The sequence below is a fragment of the Capra hircus genome, chromosome 15, assembly GCF_001704415.2.
Source record: "Capra hircus breed San Clemente chromosome 15, ASM170441v1, whole genome shotgun sequence".
Lineage (NCBI taxonomy): Eukaryota > Metazoa > Chordata > Mammalia > Artiodactyla > Bovidae > Capra > Capra hircus.
In genome coordinates this window covers 66624316-66651034 of record NC_030822.1, presented here as the reverse complement: position 1 = coordinate 66651034, position 26719 = coordinate 66624316, and the positions used below count along the sequence as shown (strand labels likewise).

The following is a 26719-nucleotide window of genomic DNA, read 5'->3' as shown; positions in this document are numbered from 1 at the left end:
TGATCATCCGCAGGAGACTCCTGCCCACTGAATGCAGCCAAGTCACACCTAGACCTCTAACCAATACCTCCAGGGTCTTTTCTGGTGGTGGGGGGTTTAATCTAGAAATACAAATTCATAAAAACCCTGTCCCAACTTTGATTCTGCCTTAGCTAGCATAACAGAGCTCCATTTTGTAGAGAAGTGATGAAATAATTAGAAGTGCCATGTTTGGAGATTCGTATGGAATATTCCATCATTCAGGCATTCAAGCAGCCATGGAACCCGTGAAGAATTTGAACACCCTCCACTTGCTGATAACTTGCACAATAAATCAAGATATATATATATATATATATATATATATATACACACACACACACATATGTGTGTATGTGTGTCTAGCTAGAGATATCAGTATATAAAATAAACTTCATGAATGAACTTGTTCATTCATTTGATAAATACTTACTTGATGTCTCCTATATACTAGTCATTGTGCTAAGTGGTTGGGATAGAAAAGGATAAATCTTGCCTTTCCTTCAGGAAGTTTTCAACCTTGAGGGGGAGATAAATATCTTAGCATATTACTATAGAACAATGTACTAAGTGCAAGCTTTGAGGCATGCACAGATGAATCAAGGATCTGCAAATAATAGAATCAGAAAGTTAGACAGCAGCTGAGGACCTTTAGTCTAACCCTTCCATTATGCACGACTCTCCAGTCTATGTCTTTGCAACCTGTACTTCAGTACCCAGGAAGGAGTTAATTTTCTCCCAGACAGACATTGTATCTGTGAACTCTCCTATCAAGAAATCCATTTTAAAATTTTCAACAAAATATCGAGTCACCAAAAGTCCTCAGTGCTGCTAAGCCATTCTGGGACCTCCTGCCCCTCGTCCTGTTCTTCAGAGGTTGCTGAAGATGAGATACTCTTCCTGGAATATTAAGATTTTACCCCAGTTCTAATGCCCTCCAAGCTTTGCAGATCTGGGCCTTATTCTTCAGTGAGTCAGGAATCAGAAGGAATGCTCCATCTTGGGTTTGAATAGGGAGGGCTTTGAATGTAATCTGTCTGATTACATCCAGAAAACAAACCAAACAACTAAGTTGAAGCACAAGAGGGAAGAGGTCACGTGATGAGATCTTCCTTCTCAACTAGGAATTTCTAGCTAAGATCTCCATTACCTAGGGGCTAGGTGCCTTTGTCAGGATGGGACGTTATAACCGAGTACCCCAGACTGGATGGCTTATAAACAACAGAAATGTGTTGCTTATAGTTCTTGAGGCTGGAAGTCTGGGATTAGGTTGCTAGCACAGTCAGGTTCTGGAGGAACTCTCTTCCATTATAGAATACTGACTTCTCATTGCATTCTCACATGGCAGGAGAGCTAGAGAGTTCTCTGGGGAGGGGAGTCCTCTCATAAGGGCACTAATTCCATTCATGAAGGCTCCACCCTTATGACCTAATCACTTTCCAAAGGCCCCACTCTTAAGACCACCACAGTGGGCGTTAGGACTTCAACATATGGATTTTGAGGGAACACAAACCCTCAGTCCATTGCACAATGTCTAGCCTGGTATTAGCTATCAGAAAACTCAATCATAGGCACCCTTATGGACCACACTAAAATAGAGGACACTCTCCTCTTGGACTGCCCCAAGGGTTTGACTCTGATCAGTTTCCATTTCTAAACTTTGACAGATATTTTCCTTTTGTTGTTGTTGTTCAGTTGCTAAGTTGTGTCTGACTCTTTGTAACTCCATGGACTGCAGCACACCAGGCTTCCCTGTCCTTCACTATCTCCCGAAGGTTGTTCAAACTTATGTCCAATGAGTCAGTGATGCCATCCAATCATCTTATCCTCTGATGCCTCCTTTTCCTCCTGTCCTCAATCTTTCCCAGCATCAGAATCTTTTCCAATGAGTCAGCTCTTTGCATCAGGTGGTCAAAGAACTGAAGCCCCAGTATCAGTCCTTCCAATGAATATTCAGGGTTGATTTCCTTTAGGTTTGATTTTAACTCCAAATAAAACAAACACATTAGAGTGTACATCTGGGCTCTTGATATTCCAATGATTAAATTCAGTAGCACATACAAGACTTTTGCTTGGTTGGAAGAGAAGAGAGAGTAGAACACTCTAAATATCCCCTGTGAAAGAAAATACCTCTTTGATGAATAAAAGGACATGGAATCTAGAGGCATGAAGTCTTTCTCTGAAATGGGCTGATGTTCAGAGAGTTGACATGATTCTTCTGGGCTTCATTTGTTTCTCCACATAGTCTTACCAACTTTGTAGAATTGGAAACCATTCTTCCAAATTGGCTTAACCAACTGGGCAGAGTATTCATGAAATTCCTATGGAATTTACTGATGTTAATATTTTAAGTACTCTACTGAATAATTCATGCTACTACTCTCTAAGGAGCTGTGGCAACAAGCATATTTTTAGGAAACTTAATGAAGTTATAAGATGAAGAAGTCCTTTGCAGAACACTCAGTGACTCAGGCTTTTCATCTCTAAAGTCAGTCCTTTGAAACCAGAACTCAGAAGTTCCCTCCACCATGAAACTTTCCCAGGGAGAGTTATTTCCTTCTCCCTTTCCGCCTCTCCTCCTAACTTTTAAAATTCCATTAAGACTACACTTTCCCATTGGATAATACTCTCTTTGCAAGATGATTCCTGTCCTTGTTAGAAGGTAATCTTCTTAGGACAAAGTCGTATCTTATCCACCTTTCCATGCCCACTGTTAGCACAATGGCTGGCCAGATTTAGGGTCAGGAAATTTTGCTGAATGAATGAAACTGACACACCTACAGCTGAGAAACTCATATGAGTCTGTACCTGCAAACACTTCCCATAACTCACATTAAATCACGCATCATAACACATGATTTGCCACCATATTCTGCCATCCAAGCAGCATAATGCCTAGTATACTCTGAAGAGGAAAGAAAAAGGAGAATAAATATTTCCAGAAAACTGGGTTCTTGCCTGGCTGGGGATTGTTACTCAACCAAGTAGCCCCAGAAGAATCATTTCATCTTGGAGCTCAGTTTTTCCAGTATGTGAAATAGGGCTTATAAAGCCCATTATAATTTTTTAATCAAAGTTTCGTGAGAATTGTATGTCAACTAGAGAATCATCAAAACAGTATACAAATGCACATCACTGTTATCCTTCAGCAAATTTGCTTATACATGTCACTTGCTATGAGGCATTAATTCCAATTTTGAGTTCCTAACTTGGGAGATGACACAGCATGTGGAAGGCAGTGTTAAGTGTAATGGGTAAGAGCAAGGACTTTGAGACAGATGTGGATTTAAATCCCAGGGCTACCATTTCCCAGTGATAGGTAAGCAAGGACTGTAATGTCATTAAATATAACTTTTCCCATTTGTCATAGGGGATCACAGCATAGGCTTTGTGGGATTGTTGTCAGGGTTAAATGAAAACTATCTGTAATGTAAACAGTATAGATCCTGGCCAGTAATAAAACTCAATAAATAACAGTAGTTGTTTTTATTAAGATCATTATTAATTTTTGAAGCTGATACATCTCCAGAAGTGACTTAGTTCCATCCACAAACTTCATTCCATGGGGAGCAAAGCTAAAGGGTGACAAAGCATTAAGAAGCAGACATTTGTCCCCAGAGGAAAGGACATTTGTAAAAAGTGGGCAAAAATACAAAGGCAAGCTATTTGCTGTGGGCCAGTCCTGGGAAGGAAGGAGGGAATCGAGGCAAGAAAGAATAACAGAGACCAAGAGGCAGAGTGAAGTTCTGTAAGGATTCTCTGAGGCAGAGCCATAGACAGGGCTGTCTGTCCGGGGGATGTTAGGAAACCAAAGGAGAGGATTAAGTGTTTCTCTTTGAGAAAAGCAATTGGGCCGCAGTCTATGAGGCAAAGAGGAAGAACCAGAGTAGGATGAACTGCCACAGCTCTAATTACGAACCAAGAATAAGATACAGACTTGGGCCCCGCAGCAAAGACCTGTCATTTATATACAGATCGTTACAGCCAAATCCGTGCAGGGGAAAACAGCAGAGTTACCATCTAACCTAGCTGTCTCTGTGTCCATAATGTGAGCCATATGTGTCATTTAAAATTTTCTAATAGACATAGTTTTTTCAAAAAGTAATACAGACGAAATTAATTTTAATAATATATTTTCTTTAACCTACTATATCCAAAATAGTATGTGGTTGGCCAAAAAGTTGGTCTGGATTTTTCCATAACATCTTAGGGAAAAAGAACTTTTTGGCCGACACAATGTTTCTATATGCATTTAATAAAAAAATGACTGATGAATATGTCAGATTTCTTTTTTTATACCAAAGCTTCAAAATCCAGTCAATTATAGCACATGCCGACTTGTACCAGCCACACCTCAAGTGCTCAGTAGCCATGTGTAGCCCAGAGCTAATCCCAGGGGAAAATGAATTCCATTCTCTTGACCTCCTAAGCTGCTGTTTAAGACCTTTCAAAAGCTCAGATTCATAGAGCAAGAAAAGACCTTTGGAGATGTACTATGGGCAAGGGCTATCTATTTATTCCTAACAGTTTTTCTTTAACATCTCTGCTTCAATTTAAATAGTTCACACCCCACTGAAAACCTCCTCTAATTGAACACTCGCTGATGACTGACTAAGTGCTTGGTGCATGTGCTAAGTCACTTCAGTCATGTGCTACTCTTTGCTCCCCATGGACTGTAGCCTGCCAGTCTCGCTGTCCATGGGATTCTCCAGGCAAGAATGCTGGAATGGGTTGCCGTCTCCTTCTCCGGGGCATCTTCCTGACCTAGGGGTCGAACCTTTGTCTCCTGTATCTCCTGCTTTGGAAGCGGATTCTTTTACCACAGAGCCACTGGGGAAGCTCAAGTGCTTGGTCTGGGCAGGTTAATCATGGTGGATGTTCTGTCCACTCTCCCATTCTAAGGGAAACTGCCTGACCCACACTTTCTCCCTGCAATCCCAAGGCAGCTTTATGTACCCACCTCTTCTCGCTATACCCTCTCTGGCTCAGGTGACCAGGGATGAATAGGCACATGACTCCATGAACTGTTGGATTTATCTCTATAGTCACCTGGTGTGGAAAAGCTTGTCCAAGCAGAGACTGACCACTGAGGACTAGTTGGGCCAATCAGCTCCCCTGTCAGGAATATGGAGGCAGAATCAGACTTAGAGAGAAGCATCAGAGGAAGACACACATGCAAGAAGCAGAAAGAGCTTCAATAAAATTGTGTTTTCAGTTAGTTCTTCAGTTTCTTCAGGTTCCTCTCAGATCTATTTTCCACCTCAGGATTCCCAAGGCATTTCATTTTAACAAAGCACTTCTCCAGGTGAAAGAATTTTGAAAGCCTCCTATGGGAGGGTCTCCAAGTAACCCCAGTTCTTGGAACTGTGTTGGAACCTTCTAGTATCAACCACATTCTGGGCTCCTAAAGCATAGCTGTTTTGCTGTTTCTAGTTTACCGTGAGATTCCTGTATCTTTCATGGTTATGATTAGCTTATAAGACTCCCTTATGTGTGATGCAGTGGTAAAAAATCCGCCTACCAATGCAAGAGATACAAGAGACGCAGATTCTATCCCTGAGCTGATAAGATTCCCTGGAATAGGAAATGGCATTCCATTCCAGGATTCTTGTCTGGGAAATCTCATGGACAAAGAGTCAGACACGACTGAGCATGCATGCATACGTGTGGAGGAATCCTTAATGAGCCTATACCTTTCAACAAAAAGGCCTACCATAGAGATGGATGCTTCTACACACATTCAAGCAAAGATCTTTTCCATCACTCCCCTCCAGTCTTGTTTGCAGTCTGTCTCATGCTTACATTTAGCCTGACAGAGAAATGATAGATTACTTTGGGTTGCATTCTCAAATAACTATGCTCTGAGAAGACCTCATTTCAGTGACCTTCCTGGGACCCTTTTAAGCCGCACATCATCAACAGTAGTGATTCTCAACTATAACTTCACACCACAAACACCTGAGGTACTTCTAAAATCTATCGATGCCCACAGCCCTTCCCAGACCCATGAAACAAGAATCTCTGGGAGCAGGTCCCTTGACATCTGGATCTCTTAAAACGTCTCCAAATAATTCTAATGTGCAGCCACAATTGAGAAATACTGATATACAGGATATGCCCTTGTATAGGTTTGGGTTTATGGCAAATCAAACCAGGTATTGTCTTAACTATAAAAGAAATGTATATTTGTTTTCTAAAGAATACATAAAAAGTGGAGAACAGTCCAAAGTGGGAAAGTCTCTTTCATCAATAGAATCCCCAACAATCTCACTCCCTGGAAATAACTATTTTAGCTTCATATGTGCCCTTCCAAAAATTGTCTGTGTCAATGCAAATATATGGGGTTTCCCAGGTGGCTCAGTGGGTAAAGAAGCTGCCTGCAGTGCAGAAGACACAGGAGATGCAGGTGCAACCCCTGGGTCAGGAAGATCCCTTGGAGAAGGAAATGGCAACCTGCTCCAGTATTCTTCTTTGGGAAATTCCACGGACAAAGGACCCTGGTGGGCTAGAGTCCATGGGGTTGCAAAGAGTCAGACATGCCTGAGTGACTGAGCACAGCACAGCATGTAAATATAGGTATGGATATATGTATATCAGTTCAGTTCAGTCGCTCAGTCATGTCTGACTCTTCGCGACCCCATGAATCATAGCGCGCCAGGCCTCCCTGTCCATCACCAACTCCCAGAGTTCACTCAAACTCATGTCCATTGAGTCGGTGATGCCATCCAGCCATCTCATCCTCTGTCATCCCCTTCTCCTCCTGCCCTCAATCCCTCCCAGCATCAGAGTCTTTTCCAATGAGTCAATTCTTCACATGAGGTGACCAAAGTACTGGAGTTTCAGCTTCGACATCAGTCCTTCCAGTGAACACCCAGGGCTGATCTCCTTCCGAATGGACTGGTTGGATCTCCTTGCAGTCCAAGAGTCTTCTCCGACACCACAGCTCAAAAGCATCAGTTCTTCAGCTCTCAGCTTTCTTGACAGTCCAACTCTCACATCCATACATGACCACAGGAAAAACCATAGCCTTGACTAGATGGACCTTTGTTGACAAAGTAATATCTCTGCTTTTCAATATGCTATCTAGGTTGGTCATAACTTTCCTTCCAAGGAGTAAGCATCTTTTATATACGTATATATGCACATGTATTTATATATAGAAACATAGGTATATCTGTGGAGAGAGGCATACATATAAACAAATATATGTGCACATATACATTTTTTTCCTATGGTTGGCTTTTTTCATGCTAATATATTTTAGTTATTAGCCTAGAAATTTGTGATTTAAAAAATAATAGCAGGGGACTTCCCTGGGGGTCCAGTGGTTAAGAATTCACCTTCCAATGCAGGGGATACGAGTTTGATCTGCAGTTGGGGAACTAAGATCCCACATGCTACAGAGTAACTAGGCTTACACGCTGCAACTACTGGAACCCACATGCTCTGCAGCCCACATGCTGCCAACTATTGAGCCCACACCACAGCTCGAGAGTCTGTATACCACAAGGAAAGATCCCACATGATGCAAGGGAAATCCCAAGTACTGCAACTGACACAGCCAAATAAACAAATAAGCTTCGCAGATGACACTGGAGACACAGGAGATGCAGGTTTGAGCATTGGGTAGGGAAGATCCCCTGGAGATGGAAATGGCAACCCACTCCAGAATTCTTGCTGGAAAATCCGAGGACAGAGAGGGTGGGCTATGGTCCATGGGGCCACAAACAATCAGACATGACTGAGCAACATCCTATTAGTTGATATAGGTATATATATATAAAATAAGGGCAGTGTTTGAGAAGTTATTTACTTTCCCAGATAACACAACAAATTATAAAGCTAAAGTAATTAAAACAGTGTGATCTTATTCCTAGAATAAATGGTTTGTTTGACTAGAATAAAAAACTTTAAAAATAATGAAATTGATTTGGTATATGAAAAAATTGGCATTTCAGATCAGTAGGGGAAAAGATAGACTACTCAATAAATTGTTTTGGGGTAATTGGCTACTTTTTAAAAAGTGGACTCTTTCCAAGTGGTGGTCACTGGTGGATTCCCAATTCTGCTAGAATGAAATGCTACCTTGACAGGTTTATTGGATCTATTTCTGATTGCTTCGGTGCTTTTCCATAATCTCTCTAGTGTTGCACCAGTATTGTAATTATTATATGTTGTGACATTTAAAAATATCTAGTATGATTAGACTTCCTTCCTGACATTACTTTTCCCCCCAAATATTGCCTGGCTAGGGATTCATCACCTGCTCCACACTGACTAAGCAGCCCAGGAGGCACTTACAATGATAAAGTGAAAGTGGAAGTGTTAGATGCTCAGTCTTGTCTGACTCTTTGGGACCCCATGGACTGCAGACTCCTCTGTCCATGGACTTCTCCAGGTAAGAATACTGGGAGTCGGTTGCCATGCCCTCCTCCAAGGGATCTTCCCGACCCAGGGATTGAACCTGTGTCTTCTGCGTTAAAGGTGGATTCTTTACCACTTAGCCACCAGGGAAGCCCAGTAATAAAGCAAGAGCCCAAATAATACCAAAACAAAGTATCCTATATCAGTACTGAAGGCGCTCTGAAAACAAATTGTCATTGCAACTATAGCTCACAAAAGTTGGCCAGAACCTACACTCTAAGCTTAAATAAGGTGACTGCTACTAAAATAAAATATTTAGGTATGATCAAAAGTCTCCTAACATGTTATCCAAAATGTCCAAAATATAGTTGGAAATCACTCTCATACCAAGATCCAGGAAAAGCATAACTTGAATGAGAGAAGACAATCGAACAATGCCTACATTGAGGTGAATCAGACATTGGAAATATCTGACAAGAATTTTAAAGCAGCTGCTATAAAAATGTTTCAAGAATAATTACAAATTCTCTTGAAACAAATAAAACAATCTCAGCAAAGAAATGAAAGTTATGGTGGTTTAATCACTAAGTCATGTCTGACTCTTGCAACCCAATAGACGGTAGCCTGCCAGGCTTCTCTATCCATGGGATTCTCCAGGCAAGAATACTGGAGTGGGTTGCTATTTCCTTCTCCAGAGGATCCTCCCAAGCCAGGAATCAAACCCAGGTCTCCTGCATTTCAGGCAGATTCTTTAGCAGCTGAACTTCAAGGGAAGCCCCTTTAATAGGATATTATGTAGTAGTAGACTGAACTGAACTGAACTGAGACTGCATAGTATCCCACTGTATAGATAGACTATAATTTAATTAACCCATCTCCCACCATGAAAATTTAGGTTATGTCTCAGTACTGTGATGAACATCTTTATACATATATAGTTGTGTGTTTCCATGCTGAAGAATTTTTTAAATATAAAAATCAAGCCATTAAATATACAATAACAGAAGTTAATAAACAGGAAAGAAGTAATAAAGATAACATCAGAAATAAACTGAAAACAGTAACACAATAGAGAAAATCAATAAAAACAAATATCCGATTGTTATAAGAAAAAAATCAAGATTAGTAAACCTCTAGCTAGACTGATAGATATGAAAAGAAAAAAGACAAATTACCAACATCAGGAATGAAATAGGAGATATTGCTACAAATCTGGTAGCCTTTAAAAGGATAATAAAGAAATAAATGGACAATTTTGCAGTTTTAAATCCAGAAAAGAAGTGGGCTAATAGCTTGAAAACCATGAATAATGAAAATTCAAGTCAAGATGAAATGTCATCTAAATAATTCTACAATTATTATAAAAATTGATTTTATAATTTAAAAGCTCACAAAAAAGAAATCTCTAGGTTCAAATTATTTCACTGGAGAATTTTATCAAGCATTTAAGGAAGAATTAACACCAATTTTATATAATCATGTCCAAAAAATATAGAGAAGGAATCACTTTGTAATTCATTTTATGAGACTAGTATCACCTTGATATCAAAAGCAGATAGTACAAAAAGGGAAAATAGCAAATCAGTAACTCACAAACTGATATACAAAAATTGTCAACAAAGTATCAGTAAGTTGAATCCAGCAGTTTTTCCTAAAAAAGAATAATATGACCAAGTGGGGTTTTATTTCAGATATGCAAAGCTTCCTCAAATTTCAAAATCATTCAAATGTAATCCCCTCTATCAACAGGCTAAAGATGAAAAATCATATGATCATATCAATTAATGCAGAGAAAACATTTTTAAAAATTCAACATTCACTCATGATTTAAAGAAAGAAACCTTTCAATGAGCTAAAAATAGAGGAAAACTTTCCCTACTTGATCAAGAGTACTTATAACAAAATCTAAAATGAACATTATTCTTAATTGTGAAAGAAAGGCTGAAGGCTTTTCCTTTAAGATTGGGAACAACTAATAAACATGGAACAACAGACTGGTTCTAAATAGGAAAAGGAGTCCGTCAAGGCTGTATATTGTCACCCTGCTTATTTAACTTCTATGCAGAGTACATCATGAGAAATGCTGGACTGGAAGAAACACAAGCTGAAATCAAGATTGCCGGGAGAAATATCAATAACCTCAGATATGCAGATGACACCACCCTTATGGCAGAAAGTGAAGAGGAACTAAAAAGCCTCTTGATGAAAGTGAAAGAGGAGAGTGAAAAAGTTGGCTTAAAACTCAACATTCAGAAAACGAAGATCATTGCATCCAGTCCCATCACTCCATGGGAAATAGATGGGGAAACAGTGGAAACAGTGTCAGACTTTATTTGTTTGGGCTCCAAAATCACTGCAGATGGTGACTGCAGCCATGAAATTAAAAGATGCTTACTCCTTGGGAGAAAAGTTATGACCAACCTAGATAGCCTATTCAAAAGCAGAGACATTACTTTGCCGACTAAGGTCCATCTAGTCAAGGCTATGGTTTTTCTAGTAGTCATGTATGGATGTGAGAGTTGGACTGTAAAGAAGGCTGAGCGCCGAAGAATTGATGCTTTTGAACTGTGGTGTTGGAGAAGACTCTTGAGAGTCCCTTGGACTGCAAAGAGATCCAACCAGTCCATTCTAAAGGAGATCTACCTGGGGATTTCTTTGGAAGGAATGATGCTAAAGTTGAAACTCCAGTACTTTGGCCACCTCATGCAAAGAGTTGACTCATTGGAAAAGACTCTGATGCTGGGAGGGATTGGGGGCAGGAGGAGAAGGGGACAACAGAGGATGAGATGGCTGGATGGCATCACTGACTCGATGGACATGAGTCTGAATGAACTCCAAGAGTTGGTGATGGACAGGGAAGCCTGGCGTGCTGCGATTCATGGGGTCGCGAAGAGTCGGACACGACTGAGTGACTGAACTGACTGAACTGAATAAACAGAAATCTCTTGCATTCCTATACTCTAACAATGAGAAAACAGAAATGAAGGAAACAATCCCATTCACCACTGCAACAAAAAGAACAAAATAAATATAAATAAAAATACTTAGGAATAAATTTACCCAAAGAAACAAAAGCTTATATATAGAAAAGTATAAAGTACTGATGAAAGAAATCAAAGATGACACTCATAGATGGAGAAATACACCATGTTTCTGGATTGGAAGAATCAATATAGTGAAAGAGTATACACCCAAAGCAATCTATAGATTCAGAGCAATCCCTATCAAACTACCAATTGTATTTTTCACAGAACTAGAACAAATAATTTCACAATTTATATGGAAACACAGAAAACCTCTAATAGCCAAAGCAATCTTGAGAAAGAACAGAACTGGAGCAATCAACCTGCCTGACTTCAGACTATACTACAAAGCTACAGTCATCAAGACAGTATGGTACTGGCACAAAGACAGTAATATAGATCAATGGAACAAAACAGAAAGCCTAGAGATAAATCCACACACCTATGGAGGCCTTATCTTTGACAAAGGAGGCAAAAATATATAATGGAGAAAAGTAACCTTTTTAACAAATGGTGCTGGGAAAACTGGTCAACCACCATGAAAGAATGAAACTAGAACACTTTCTAACATTATATACAAAAATAAACTCAAAATGGATTAAAGATCTAAATGTAAGACCAGAAACTATAAAACTAATAGAGGAAAACATAGGCAAAACACTCTCTGACATAAATCACAGCAAGCTCCTCTATGACCCACCTCCCAGAGTAACAGAAATAAAAGCAAAAATAAACAAACGGGACCTAATTAAATTTAAAAGTTTTTGCACAATGAAGGAAACTATAACCAAGGTGAAAAGGCAGCCTTCAGAATGGGAGAAAATAATAGCAAATGAAACAATTGACAAAGAATTAATCTCCAAAATATACAAGCAGCTCATGCAGCTCAATACCAGAAAAGTCAATAACATAATCCAAAAATGGGCCAAAGAATTAAACAGACATTTCTCCAAAGAAGACATACAGATGGCTAACAAACACATGAAAAGATGTTCAACGTAACTCATTATCAGAGAAATGCAAATCAAAACCACAATGAGGTATCAATTCATGCCAGTCAGAATGGCTGCCATCAAAAAGTCTACAAACAATACATTCCGGAGAGAGTGTGGAGAAAAGGGAACCCTCTTACACTGTTGGTGGGAATGCAAACTAATACAGCCACTATGGAGAACAGTGTGGAGATTCCTTAAAAAAACTGGAAACAGAACTGCCTTATGACCCAGCAATCCCACTGCTGGGCATACACACCGAGGAAACCAGAAGTGAAAGAGACACATGTACCCCAGTGGTCATTGCAGCACGATTTGCAATAGCTAGGACATGGAAGCAACCTGGATGTCCATAGGCAGATGAATGGATAAGGAAGTTGTGGTACTTATACACAATGGAATATCACTCAGCTAAATAAAAGAACACATATGAGTCAGTTCTAATGAGGTATACAAAACAGGAGCCTATTATACAGAATGAAGTCAGAAAGAGAAACACCAATACAGTATATTAACACATATATATGGAATTTAGAATGACAGTAACAATGACCCTATATACAAGGTAGAAAAAGAGACACAGATGTAAAGAACAGAGTTTTGGACTCTGTGGGAGAAGGAGAGGGTGGGACAATATGGGAGAATAGCATTGAAACATGTATATTACCATATGCAAAATAGATGACCAGTGCAGGCTCAATGCATGAAGCACAGCCCTCAAAGCTGGTACTCTGGGACAATGTAGAGGGATAGGGTAGAGCGGGAGATGGGTGAGGGGTTCAGGATGGGGGGACACCTGTATACCGTGGCTGATTCATGTCAATGTATGGCAAAATCCACCACAATATTATAAAGTAATTAGCTTCCAATTAAAATAAATTAATTTAAAAATCACATTAAGTAACTTACCTTAGTTAATATACATCTGTCTCAGTTTTCTAGGAAGTTTGTCACTTTTCCTACAGATTAAAACATTTGATTAAAAAAAAAGATTGGGAACAAGGTAAGGGTGCCTGAATCACTACTCACACTCAACATAGTACTGAAAGTTCTAGCCAGTGCAATAAGACAAGACAAGGAATCAAAATCATACAGATAGGAAAGGGGAAATTAAAACAATCTCTATCTATAGATGATATGATGATCTATGTAGAGAATCTCAAAGAATCTATTAATAAAAGAAAAAATATCCCAAAACTATTGAGTTAAGCATGATTGCAGGATTTAACATCAACACACAAAAATTAATTATATTTTGAAGAGATATTGATCAAAGTATACATTCAGTTATAACATGAATAAACTCTAGAGACAGAGTGTACAGGGCTTCCCAGGTGGCACTATACAAATCTATTTCAAAATGGATTAGAGGCTTAAATGTAAAACTATAAGGCATTTAGAAAAAACAGGAGAAAATCTTTGAAAACTAGGACTAGGCAAAAAGGTTTTATTCTTTCCTCTAAAAGAACAATCTACAAAAGAAAATATTGATAAACTGGACTTTGTCAAAATTTAAAACATTTGCTCTTTGAAAGATCTTATTTAGAGGATGAAGTCAAATTTACCGAGTGGGAGAAAATATTTGTAAACTACACATCTGGAAAAAAGATATTTACCAAGAATATATAAAGAACTCATGGAACTCAATAGCAAAAAAAAACCCCAAAACAAACTAAAGATCCAATTTAAAAATGGATAAAAGTCATTAATTTGACATCTTATTGAAAAGGATATATAGATGGCAAATAAGTACATAAACAATGTTAAACACTATTAGCCATTGGAGAAATGCAAATTAAAATCACAATGAGATATCACTACCCACCTATCAGAAAGTCTAAAGTAAAAAATAGTGATAACACCAATGCTGACAAGGATGCAGAAAAGCTCCATGACTTCTACACTGCTAAGAGTAATCCAAAACGTTATGGCCACCATGGAAAATAGTTTGGCAGTTCACCCTAAAACTAGAAATGAACTTACCATAAGACTCAGATATTGTACTCTCAGGCATTGTTCTCAGAGAAATGGCAATTTATGTTCATGCAGAAACATATACACAAATGCTAATAATTTGTAGTTCCCCCAACTGGAAACTACCCAGATAGCCTCCAATGGGTAAATGGATGACTAATTAAACAAATTGAACAATTCCACATGCTGAGGAATACTATTCAGCAGTGAAAAAGAATCAACTATTGATACATGCAACAACTTGGATAGGTCTTAAGAAAATCTTGCTGAGTGGAAAAAGACTGTCTATACCATGTAATTACTGCATGATTACATTTATATAATGCTTCTGCAATAAAATTATCCAGATGGACAACAGATTAATGGTTTCAAAATGTTAGAGATGAGTGGAGTGTATGCAAAAAGATAGTGAAAGAGAGCCTTGTGGTGATGATAGGGTTTTATATCTGAATTGTTGTGATAGTTATACCATATAGTTATATGATATTAACATCATAAAATGGCACACAGTTATAAACATGTACACAAATGAGTTCATGTATGATGTAAAATTCTAATAAGGTTGATAGATTGTACCAAGGTCAGTTATCTAATTTTGATATTGTTCCATAGTTATGCAAAATGTTAATATTGGGGAGACTGATTGAAGTGGGCACATGTCAGGAAGCATTTAACAGGAGGCTTCCTGTGTGCTCTTTTGGATCTGTCAGGAATTCTCTGCTCCTTATTAATTCCTGAATACTCAGGAATTAAGAGGAGAGGCAAGCCTCTCCCAGGGGCTGAAGAATCCAGCCATTTCCTTCATTAGTTTTTCTATACAGTGATAAGAATCCTCTTCCATCTTGTAAACCATACGGTAAAAGTGATTGTTTACAACCCTCTCTTTCTTTAATATGGATTGCCTATGTTTTGTAAGTCTGGAATTTTAATCTTTATCTTTTCTGAGAATAACTACCTTGTAAGACAGTATATATGCCCACACCTTATTGATTAAAACACCTTTGCTCCATCAGAGCTCTGGTCCCCATGTCTTTCTTTCCCTCTCTCTCTCTCTCCTCCTCTCTTTTTCAGGCTGATCCCCTGGAGAGCAGAGGCTCTCTGAGTTCACTTTCCTGCCCAGGCTTCTAAGACCCTCTCGAGAAGGTGCTCTGCACCTTCACCCCATCGAGAGGGCCCCTGAGGTCTTTGTGAACAGAGCAAGCACTGCGTAGGGGCTTTATTGGCTTTCTGTGTAAACCAAGGAATATCAGCTTCTTTCTCTCTTTACTTTCTTATCGTCGACTCCGGACCACCAGGTTCTGGTCCAATAAAGGACCTCAACAGGCACATAGTCATGAATCAATAAATATTTCACTAGAAAAAATTTTTAAAGAAGTACACAGATCACTTCAGTGATCAAGTGAATCACAACCTTGTCTAATTCAATGAAACTATGAGCCATGCCACGTAATGTCACCCAAGACCAACAGGTCATGGTGGAGAGGTCTGACAGAATGTGGTCTACTGGAGAAATGAATGGCAAACGACTTCAGTATTCTTGCCTTGAGAACCCCATGAATAGTATGAAAAGGCAAAAAGAAATGACACTGAAAGATGAACTCCCCAGGTTAGTAGGTGCCCAATATGCTCCTGGAGAAGAGGGGAGAAATAACTTCTGAAAGAATGAAGAGATGGAGCCAAAGCAAAAACAACACCCAGCTGTGGATGTGACTGGTGATGGAAGTAAAGTCTGATGCTGTTAAGAACAATATTACATAGGCACTTGGAATGATAGGTCCATGAATCAAGGTAAATTGGGAGTGGTCAAACAGGAGATGCAAGAGTGAAAATTGACATTTCAGGAATCACTGAACTAAAATGGACTGGGATGGGCAAATTTAATTCAAATGACCATTATAACTACTACTGTGGGCAAGAATCCCTTAGAAGAAATGGAGTAGCCATCATAGGCAACAAAAGAGTCCTAAATGCAGTAATTGGATACAGTCTCAAAAATGACAGAATGATCTCTGTTTGTTTCCAAGGAAAGCCATTCACTATCACGGTGATCCAAGTCTATGTCCCAACCAGTAATGCTGAAGAAGCTGAACGGTTCTTTGAAGACCTACAAGATCTTCTAGAACTAACACCCAAAAGAGATGTCATTTTCCTCATAGGGGACTGGAATGCAAAAGTAGGAAGTCAAGAAACACCTGGAGTAACAGGCAAATTTTGCTTGAGAATACAAAGTGAAGCAGGGCAAAGGTTAACAGAGTTTTGCCAAGAGAATGCACTGGTCATAGCAAACACCCTCTTCCAACAACACCAGAGACGACCCTACATATGGACATCACCAGGTGGTCAACACCAAAATCAGATTGCTCTATACAGTCAGCAAAAACAAGACCAGCAGCTGACTGTGGCTCAGATCATGATCTCCTTAATGCCAAATTCAGACTTAAATTGAAGAAATTAGGGAAAACCACTAGACGATTCAGGTATGACCTTAATCAAATCCCTTAAAATTATACAATGGAAGTGGCAAATAGATTCAAGGGATTAGATCTGATACACAGAGGGCCTAGAGAACTATGGACAGAGCTTAGTGACATTGTACAGGAGGCAGTGATCAAGACCATCCCCAAGAAAAAGAAATGCAAAAAGGCAAAATGGTTGTCTGAGGAGGCCGTACAAATAGCTGAGAAAAGAAGAGAAGCTAAAGGCAAAGGAGAAAGGGAAAGATATACCCATCTGAATGCAGAGTTCCAAAGAATAAAAGGGGAGATAAGAAAGCCTTTCTCAATGATTAATGCAAAGAAATAGAGGAAAACAATGGAATGGGAAAGACTAGCGATCTCTTCAAGAAATTAGAGATAACAAGGGAACATCTCATGCAAAGATGGGCACAATAAAGGATTGAAATGGTATGGACCTAACAGAAGCATGTATGGACCTAGCTACCCCCGCCTGAGGCCAGGGGTGGCGGCTGGGAGGAGCTGCCCCACGTCCGAGGCCAGGGGCGGCCAGGACGAGCGACCCCACGTCCAAGGAGCGGTGGCTACATGGGTGCCGGAGCGCCTAGAGGAGCTATTCCATGTTCAAATTCGGGAGGGGAGGCGGTGAGGAGATAACCCTCGTCCAAGGTAAGGAACAGCAGCTGCGCTTTGCTGGGGCAGCTGTGAAGAGATACCCCATGTACAAGGTAAGAGAAACCCAAGTAAGACGGTATGTGTTGCAAGAGGGCAGACACACTGAAACCATAATCACAGAAAACTAGTCAATCTAATCACACTAGGACCACAGCCTTGTCTAACGCAATGAAACTAAGCCATGCCCTATGGGCCACCCAAGACGGGCGGCCATGGTGGAGAGGTCTGACACAATGTGGTCCACTGGAGAAGGGAATGGCAAACCACTTCAGTATTCTTGCCTTGAGAACCCCATGAACAGTATGAAAAGGCAAAATGATAGGATACTGAAAGAGGAACTTCCCAGGTCAGTAGGTGCCCAATATGCACTGGAGATCAGGGGAGAAAGAACTCCAGAAGAATGAAGGGATGGAGCCAAAGCAAAAACAATACACAGTTGTGGATGTGACTGGTGGTAGAAGCAAGATCCGATGCTGTAAAGAGCAATATTGCATAGGAACCTGGAATGTCAGGTCCATGAATCAAGGCAAATTGGAAGTGGTCAAACAGGAGATGGCAAGAGTGAACGTTGACATTCTAGGAATCAGCAAACTAAAATGAACTGGAATGGGTGTATTTAACTCAGATGACCATTATATCTACTACTGCGGGCAGGAATCCCTCAGAAGAAATGGAGTAGCCGTCATGGTCAACAAAAGAGTCTGAAATGCAGTACTTGGATGCAATCTCAAAAACGACAGAATGATCTCTGTTCATCTCCAAGGCAAACCATTCAATATCACAGTAATCCAAGTCTATACCCCAACCAGTAATGCTAAAGAAGCTGAAGTTGAATGGTTCTATGAAGACCTAAAAGACCTTTTAGAACTAACATCCAAAAAAGATTTCCTTTTCATTATAGGGGACTGGAATGCAAAAGTAGGAAGTCAAGAAACACCTGGAGTAACAGGCAAATTTGGCCTTGGAATGTGGAATGAAGCAGGGCAAAGTACTAACAGAGTTTTGTCAAGAAAATGCACTGGTCATAGCAAACACCCTCTTCCAACAACACAAGAGAAGACTCTACACATGGACATCACCAGATGGTCCACACCGAAATCAGATTGATTATATTCTTTGCAGCCAAAGATGGAGAAGCTCTATACAGTCAACGAAAACAAGACCAGGAGCTGACTGTGGCTCAGATCATGAACTCCTTATTGCCAAATTCAGACTTAAATTGAAGCAAGTAGGGAAAACTGCTTGACCATTCAGGTATGGCCTAAATCAAATCCCTTATGATTATACAGTGGAAGTGAGAAATAGATTTAAGGGCCTAGATCTGATAGATAGAGTGCCTGATGAACTATGGATTGAGGTTCGTGACATTGTACAGGAGACAAGGATCAAGGAAATGGAAAAGAAATGCAAAAAAGCGAAATGGCTGTCTGAGGAGGCCTTACAAATAGCTGTGAAAAGAAGAGAAGCGAAAAGCAAAGGAGAAAAGGAAAGATACAAGCATCTGAATGCAGAGTTCCAAAGAATAGCAAGAAGAGCTAAGAAAGCCTTCCTCAGTGATCAATGCAAAGAAATAGAGGAAAACAACAGAATGGGAAAAACTAGGGATCTCTTCAAGAAAATTAGAGATACCAAGGGAACATTTCATGCAAATATGGGCTCGATAAAGGACAGAAATGGTATGGACCTAACAGAAGCAGAAGATATTAAGAAGAGGTGGCAAGAATACACAGAAGAACTATACAAAAAAGATCTTCACGACCCAGATAATCACGATGGTGTGATCATTCACCTAGAGCCAGGCATCCGGGAATGTGAAGTCAAGTGGGCGTTAGAAAGCATCACTACAAACAAAGCTAGTGGAGGTGATGGCATTCCAGTTGAGCTATTTCAAATCCTGAAAGATGATGCTGTGAAAGTGCTGCACTCAATATGCCAGCAAATTTGGAAAACTCAGCAGTGGCCACAGGACTGGAAAAAGTCAGTTTTCATTCCAATCCAAAAGAAAGGCAATGCCAAAAAATGCTCAAACTACCACGCAATTGCATTCATCTCACATGCTAGTAAAGTAATGCTCAAAATTCTCCAAGCCAGGCTTCAGCAATACGTGACCCATGAAATTCCAGATGTTCAAGCTGGTTTTAGAAAAGGCAGAGGAACCAGAGATCAAATTGCCAACATCTGCTGGATCATGGAAAAAGCAAGAGAGTTCCAAAAAAACATCTATTTCTGCTTCATTGACTATGCCAAAGCCTTTGACTGTGTGGATCACAATAAACTGTGGAAAATGCTGAGAGAGGTGGGAATACCAGACCACCTGACCTGCCTCTTGAGAAACCTATATGCAGGTCAGGAAGCAAGAGTTAGAACCGGACATGGAACAACGGACTGGTTCCAAATAGGAAAAGGAGTATGTCAAGGCTGTATATTGTCACCCTGCTTATTTAACTTCTATGCAGAGTACATCATGAGAAATGCTGGGCTGGAGGAAGCACAAGCTGGACTCAAGATTGCCGGGAGAAATATCAATAACCTCAGACATGCAGATGACACCACCCTTATGGCAGAAAGTGAAGAGAAACTAAAAAGCCTCTTGATGAAAGTGAAAGAAGAGAGTGAAAAAGTTGGCTTAAAGCTCAACATTCAGAAAACGAAGATCATGGCATCCGGTCCCATCACTTCATGGGAAATAGATGGGGAAATAGTGGAAACAGTGTCAGACTTTATTTTCTGGGGCTCCCAAATCACTGCAGATGGTGACTGCAGCCATGAAATTAAAAGACGCTTACTCCTTGGGAGAAAAGTTATGACCAACCTAGATAGCATATTCAAAAGCAGAGACATTACTTTGCCAACAAAGGTTTGTCTAGTCATGGCTATGGTTTTCCTTGGTCATGTATGGATGTGAGAGTTGGACTGTGAAGAAGGCTGAGCACCAAAGAATTGATGCTTTTGAAGTGTGGTGTTGGAGAAGACTCTTGAGAGTCCCTTGGACTGCAAGGAGATCCAACCAGTCCATCCTAAAGGAGATCAGTCCTGTGTGTTCATTGGAGGGACTGATGTTGAAGCTGAAACTCCAGTACTTTGGCCACCTCATGCGAAGAGTTGACTCATTGGAAAAGACTTTGATGCTGGGAGGGATTGAGGGCAGGAGGAGAAGGGGACGATAGAGGATGAAATGGCTGGATGGCATTACTGACCCGATGGACGTGAGTCTGAGTGAACTCCGGGAGTTGGTGATGGGCAGGGAGGCCTGGCATGCTGCAATTCATGGGGTCGCAAAGAGTCGGACACGACTAAGCGACTGAACTGAACTGAACTGAACTGACATAACAGAAGCAGAAGATATTAAGAAGAGGTGGCAAGAATACATAGAAGAGCTATACAAAATAGATCTTCACGACACAGATAACCACGATGGTGTGATCACTCACCTAGAGCCAGACATCCTGGAATGCAAAGTCAAATGGGCCTTAGGAAGCATCACTACAAACAAAGCTAGTGGAGGTGATGGAATTCCAGCTGATCTATTTCAAATCCTAAAAATATGATGCTGTGAAATTGCTGCACTCAACATGTCAGCAAATTTGGAAAACTCAGCAGTGTCCGTAGAACTGAAAAAGGTCAGTTTTCCTCCAATCTCAAAGAAAAGCAATGCCAAAGAATGCTCAAACTACCGCACAATTGCACTCATCTCACACGCTAGTAAAGTAATGCTCGAAATTCTCCAAGTCAGCCTTCAACAGTATGTGAACCATTAACTTCCAGATGTTCAAGCTGTATTTAGAAACGGCAGAAGAATTCGAGATCAAATTGTCAACATCTGTTGAATCTTCAAAAAAGCAAGAGAATTCCAGATAAACATCTACTTCTGCTTCACTGACTATGCCAAATCCTTTGTGTAAATCACAACAAACTGTGGAAAATTCTTCAAGAGATGGGAATATCAGACCACCTTACCTGGCTCCTGAGAAATCTGTATGCAAGTCAAGAAGCAACGGTTAGAACTGGACATGGAACAACAGATTAGTTCCAAATTGGGAAAGCAGTATGTCAAGGCTGTATATTGTCATCCTGCTTATTTAACTTATATGCAGAGTCAGTCAGTCAGTTCAGTCGCTCAGTCGTGTCCGACTCTTTGCGACCCCATGAATCACAGCACACCAGGCCTCCCTGTCCATCACCAACTCCCAGGGTTCACTCAAACTCATGTCCATTGAGTCGGTGATGCCATCCAGCCATCTCATCCTCTGTCATCCCCTTCTCCTCCTGTCCCCAATCCCTCCCAGCATCAGGAGGGTCTTTTCCAATGAGTCAACTCTTCGCATGAGGTGGCCAAAGTATTGGAGTTTCAGCTTCAACATCAGTCCCTCCAATGAACACACAGGACTGATCTCCTTTAGGATGGACTGGTTGGATCTCCTTGCAGTCCAAGGGACTCTCAAGAGTCTTCTCCAACACCACAGTTTAAAAGCATCAATTCTTCGGCACTTAGCTTTCTTTATAGTCCAACTCTCATACCCAGACATGACTACTGGAAAAATCATAGCCTTGACTAGATGGACCTTTGTTGGCAGAGTAATGTCTCTGCTTTTTAATATGCTATCTAGGCTGGTCATAACTTTCATATGCAAAAGTACATCATGCGAAATGCCAGGCTGGGTGAAGTATAAGCTGGAATCAAGAACGCTTGGAGAAATATCAATAACCTCAGATATGCAGATGACACCACCCTTATGGCAGAAAGCAAAGTGGAACTGAAGAGCTTCTTGATGAAAGTGAAAGAGGAGAGTGAAAAAGCTGACTTAAAACTCAATATTCAAAAAACTAAGATAATGGCATCTGGTCCCATCAATTCATTGCAAATAGACGGGGAAACAATGGAAACAGTGACAGACTTTATTTTCTTGGGCTCCAAAATCACTGTTGATGGTGACTGCAGCCATGAAATTAAAAGAGGCTTGTTCCTTGGAAGAAAAGCTTTGACCAAACTAAACAGCATATTAAAAAGCAGAGATATTACTTTGCCAACAAAGGTCCATCTAGTCAAAGCTATGGTTATTCCAGTAGTCATGTCTGGATGTGAGTATTGGACTATAAAGAAAGCTGAGCACTGAAGAATTGATGCTTTTAAACTGTGGTGTTGGAGAAGACTTTTGAGAGTCCCTTGGACTGTAAGGACATCAAACCAGTCAATCGTAAAGGAAATCAGTCTTGAATATTCATTGGAGGGACTGATGCTGAAGCTGAAAGTCCAATACTTTGGCCACCTGATTCGAAGAACTGATTTCTTGGACAAGACCTTGATGCTGGGAAAGATGGAAGCCAGGAGAAGGGAATGACAGAGGATGAGATGGTTGGATGGCATTGTTGACTCAATGGCCATGAGTTTGAGCAAGCTCTGGGAGCTGGTGATGCACAGGGAAGCCTGATGTGCTGCAGTCCATGTGGTCACAAAGAGTCGAACATGACTGAGCAACTGAACTGAACTGAACGCAGATTAGTGTTTCTTAAATAGTCAGAATTCTCACATTATTCTTCATTAAAAAAGATCCACATAACTAGACCAATCGTAAATTCAACAAAACAAGTCTGCCTAATGTCAACTCATAGTTTAAGGTTTTAGTAAATTTTAGGGCTTACCTGATGTCTCAGACTGTAAAGAATCTGCCTGCAATGCAGAAGAACTGGGTTTGATTCCTGGGTTGGGAAGATCCTCTGAAGAAGGGAATGCCAACCCAGTCTACTAATCTTGCCTGGAGAATTCCATGGACAGAGAGGCCTGGTGGGCTACAGTTCACGGGGTCGCAAAGCATTGGATACAACTGAGCAACTAACACTTTCACTTTTTCATTTCACTCACAAAGTATAAATAAAGCAGGAGAACTTAACACTCACATTTGCTCTCAAGAATCATATTATCCTTCACCCTGATTTCCCTACCAAAGTGATGGCATCTGCAAAATGGTCTTGACATTTCTGTAGCACCTTGGGCTCAGGATTCCTGCAAAGTCACCCAAACTTATTAAATAGAATGCTTAAAATAATGAGTTAAAATGTATTGATTGTTGAACTGCTCAACTTCTATGCAGTAGAAGGTCAGAAGATGCCTCATGGAAAAATAAGAAAATATGATTTTAGCTTATTGCTTAAGATACAGGAGAAGTAATGCACGGTCACGCTTTTAAAGCCTTTGGAAATACATTCGGGAGAAAATAAGAAAAAACATTGGTGGCAGATTAAATAGTCAGAATATAGATAGTTGGTCTGTACTGAGTACTCATTGAACACTTCTCCTGGCCATCTGTGGTGTGGCTGGTTGACAGTCTCTGGTCTTGTGGGGAGCCTGTGGCTTTGGCACTTGTGACAGCAGTAACCCATAGGACTCCAACACTATCACTACTGATGGGTTGACTGCTGTTCATTCAGCACCATGTATTAAACATCATCTCAGTCAATCATCATGAGACCTTTATGAAATGGTATTATTATCCAGCTTTTAAAGATGAAGAAACGGAAAAGACAGCCATAAAAAAGAACAAAGCAATGCCATTTACAGCAACATGAATAGACTTAGAGATTATCATACTGAGTGAAGTAAGACAGACAAAGACAAATATCATATCATATCACTTACATGCAGAAACTAAGAAAAGGACATGAACTTATTTACAGAACAGAAATAGAATCACAGATGTAGAGAACAAATTTACGATTACCAAAGGGGATGCTGCTGCTGCTGCTGCTGTTAAGTCGCTTCAGTCGTGTCCGACTCTGTGAGACCCCATAGACGGCAGCCCCCCAGGCTCCCCCGTTCCTGGGATTCTCCAGGCAAGAACACTGGAGTGATTTGCCATTTCCTTCTCCAATGCATGAAAGTGAAAAGTGAAAGTGAAGTTGCTCAGTCGTGTCCGACTCTTCGCGACCCCATGGACTGCAGCCTACCAGGCTCCTCCATCCATGTGATTTTCCAGGCAAGAGTACTGGAGTGGGTTGCCATTGCCTTCTCCGCCAAAGGGGATGAGAGAGGGATAATTCAGGAGTTTGGGATTAACATGTACACACTACTATATATATAATAAAACAGATAAGCAATAAGGTCCTACTGTATAGCACAGGGAGCTATATTCAGTATCTTATAATAACCTATAATGAAAAGATTCTGAAAAAGAAGATACATATATAGATATTGAAATAACTGAATCACTTTGCTGTACACTTGAGTCTAACACAACAGTATGAATCAACTACTGTACTTCAATAGAAAGAAAGAGTGTGAGAAGAGAGATGCCTAGATCCTTTCCAAGGTCAGCCAAGTAGAAAATGTCAGAATCCAGATTGGAACCCAGGTCATGTGATTTCAAAACCCGTGCTTTGACTACTCATCCCTGTGACCAGACAAGAGAGTGTTTTTAAATCCTCCTCTTGGTTGCTCTTTTCTAAGGGTTTCACTTGCTTTCCCCCAGGGTTCTGGGCATTTTCTCAACTCCACGTTTTTTCTGCCTGTTTCTCCCAGCAAATTCCAGGTGGAGGCTGGAGCAAGTGAAGGATCGCTTCCGGCAGAGCTTTGCACGCGTGGAGTTAGATGCAGAAGTGATGGGGCAGATGGCAAGAGGAGAGGGAGAGACAGAGTTCTTTCACTGATTTGACTATAAGGGTAAAACTAGGTAGTAAAGTAATTGAGTCTCTTTGGCAAGCTTTTAAAAAATAATATGCTAAATTTTTATTTTATTCATTTTATTTATTTTTGGCTTCCCTGGGTCTTCACTGTTACGTAGGGGTTTTCTCTAGTTTCAGCGAGCAAGGGTTATTCCTTAGTTGCAGTAAACGGGCTTCTCATTGCAGTGGTTTCTCTTGCTGCAGAGTACAGCCTCTAGGGCACACGAGCTCAGTAGTTGTGGTGAATGGGCCTGGGTGTCCCGTGGCATATAGAATCTTCTCAAATCAAGGACTGAACCCATGTCCCCTACATTGGCAGGTGGATTCTTAACCACTGGACCATCAGGGAAGTCCTCTCAGGCCTTTTTAATCAAAATGTTTTCTCCCTTAGTGATCTGAGGCCTGAGACTGCTGCTGCCGCCGCCAAGTCACTTTAGTAATGTCCAACTCTGTGCGGCCCCAGAGGCGGCAGCCCACCAGGCTCCCCTATCCCTGGGATTCTCCAGGCAGAGGCCTGAGACTACACATGGACAAAGAATTCTCTGGATAGACCCCTCTAGACCTCCAACACTCTTGAAGGCTTAATCTAGGCTGGCTTCTGCATAAGCAAGAATACATACCACCTTGTTCCAGTTATTTTCGCTGTGTAACAAACATGTCTAAACTCAGAGGATACGAATTGTCAGATCTCTCAGGATGCGGTGGGGTGAGTGGGCAGAGCTGACAGGCTGTCCCTCAGGGTCTCCTATACAATGTAGTCAGACAGTGGCTGAGTCTGGAGTCATCTGAGAGTTTTTTCCCTGTAACCTAAGTGTGGATGGCTGGAAAATCTGGAGCAGGTTGGGTTTCTCTCCATGGAGCCTCTCCATGTAGTTAGCTTGGGCTTTCTCATGGTGTAACAGTCTCAGAGTCACCAGCAGTCACGCACTGGGGCTGGCTTTTACGAACTTGTAAGAATTGATTCAATGTATTTCTTTCCAACTCTTGCTTTCAGTGCTGTCACTCTGGTGGTTTGAAATCAGCCATGGTGGGATGGAATATTTATATCATGAAAACTGGTAAATAGTGCAAATTAGGGGGATTCCCCAACCCCCAGAGATCCAGGTTACCAGCACATGATTTTATATGGTGGTTGGCTTCCCCTAGAATATGCCAAGAAAGTCAGGAGGAGGCTGCAAAGCTTCTGAGAACCTATCTGGATGCTCCCACAGTTCACTTTCTTTTTATCCTATTGATCATCAAGTCCCTAGGGCTATGCCTGATTCAAGAAGAGGAGAATTACCCATGTCCCATGGAAGACATATACAAAGAAATTGTATAATAGAGGAGCCAGCGCAGAATAGGCATTCAACAAGTGTTTGATGAATGAATGAATGAGCAAAGACACTTTAACTCTAATCTGTATCTCCTTAAATCACCCTGAAAGTGTAAAGCCTTCTGGAAAGTTTTACATCAACATCAGAGAGGCCAGTGACCTTTAAGTCCCCAAAGAGCCTAAATCTAACGCTGCTTGATATAGATCTATTTACACTCTGTCTGCCAGTATTCACAGACCTGTTTACTC

General features: G+C 40.7%; 1 protein-coding gene across 2 annotated transcripts in view; it reads right to left on the bottom strand.

Moving 5' to 3' along the window:
* AMOTL1 (angiomotin like 1) overlaps positions 1-26719 on the bottom strand; it is a 202163-nt gene that overhangs the window by 172726 nt on the left and 2718 nt on the right. The window contains exon 2 of one of the 2 annotated variants that reach the window (XM_018059853.1): positions 13307-13356. The exons of the other annotated variant lie outside the window; for it this stretch is intronic. The gene's annotated coding sequence lies outside the window, so the exon portion shown is untranslated. The remainder of the gene's footprint in view (positions 1-13306; positions 13357-26719) is intronic. 2 annotated transcript variants of the gene reach the window in all.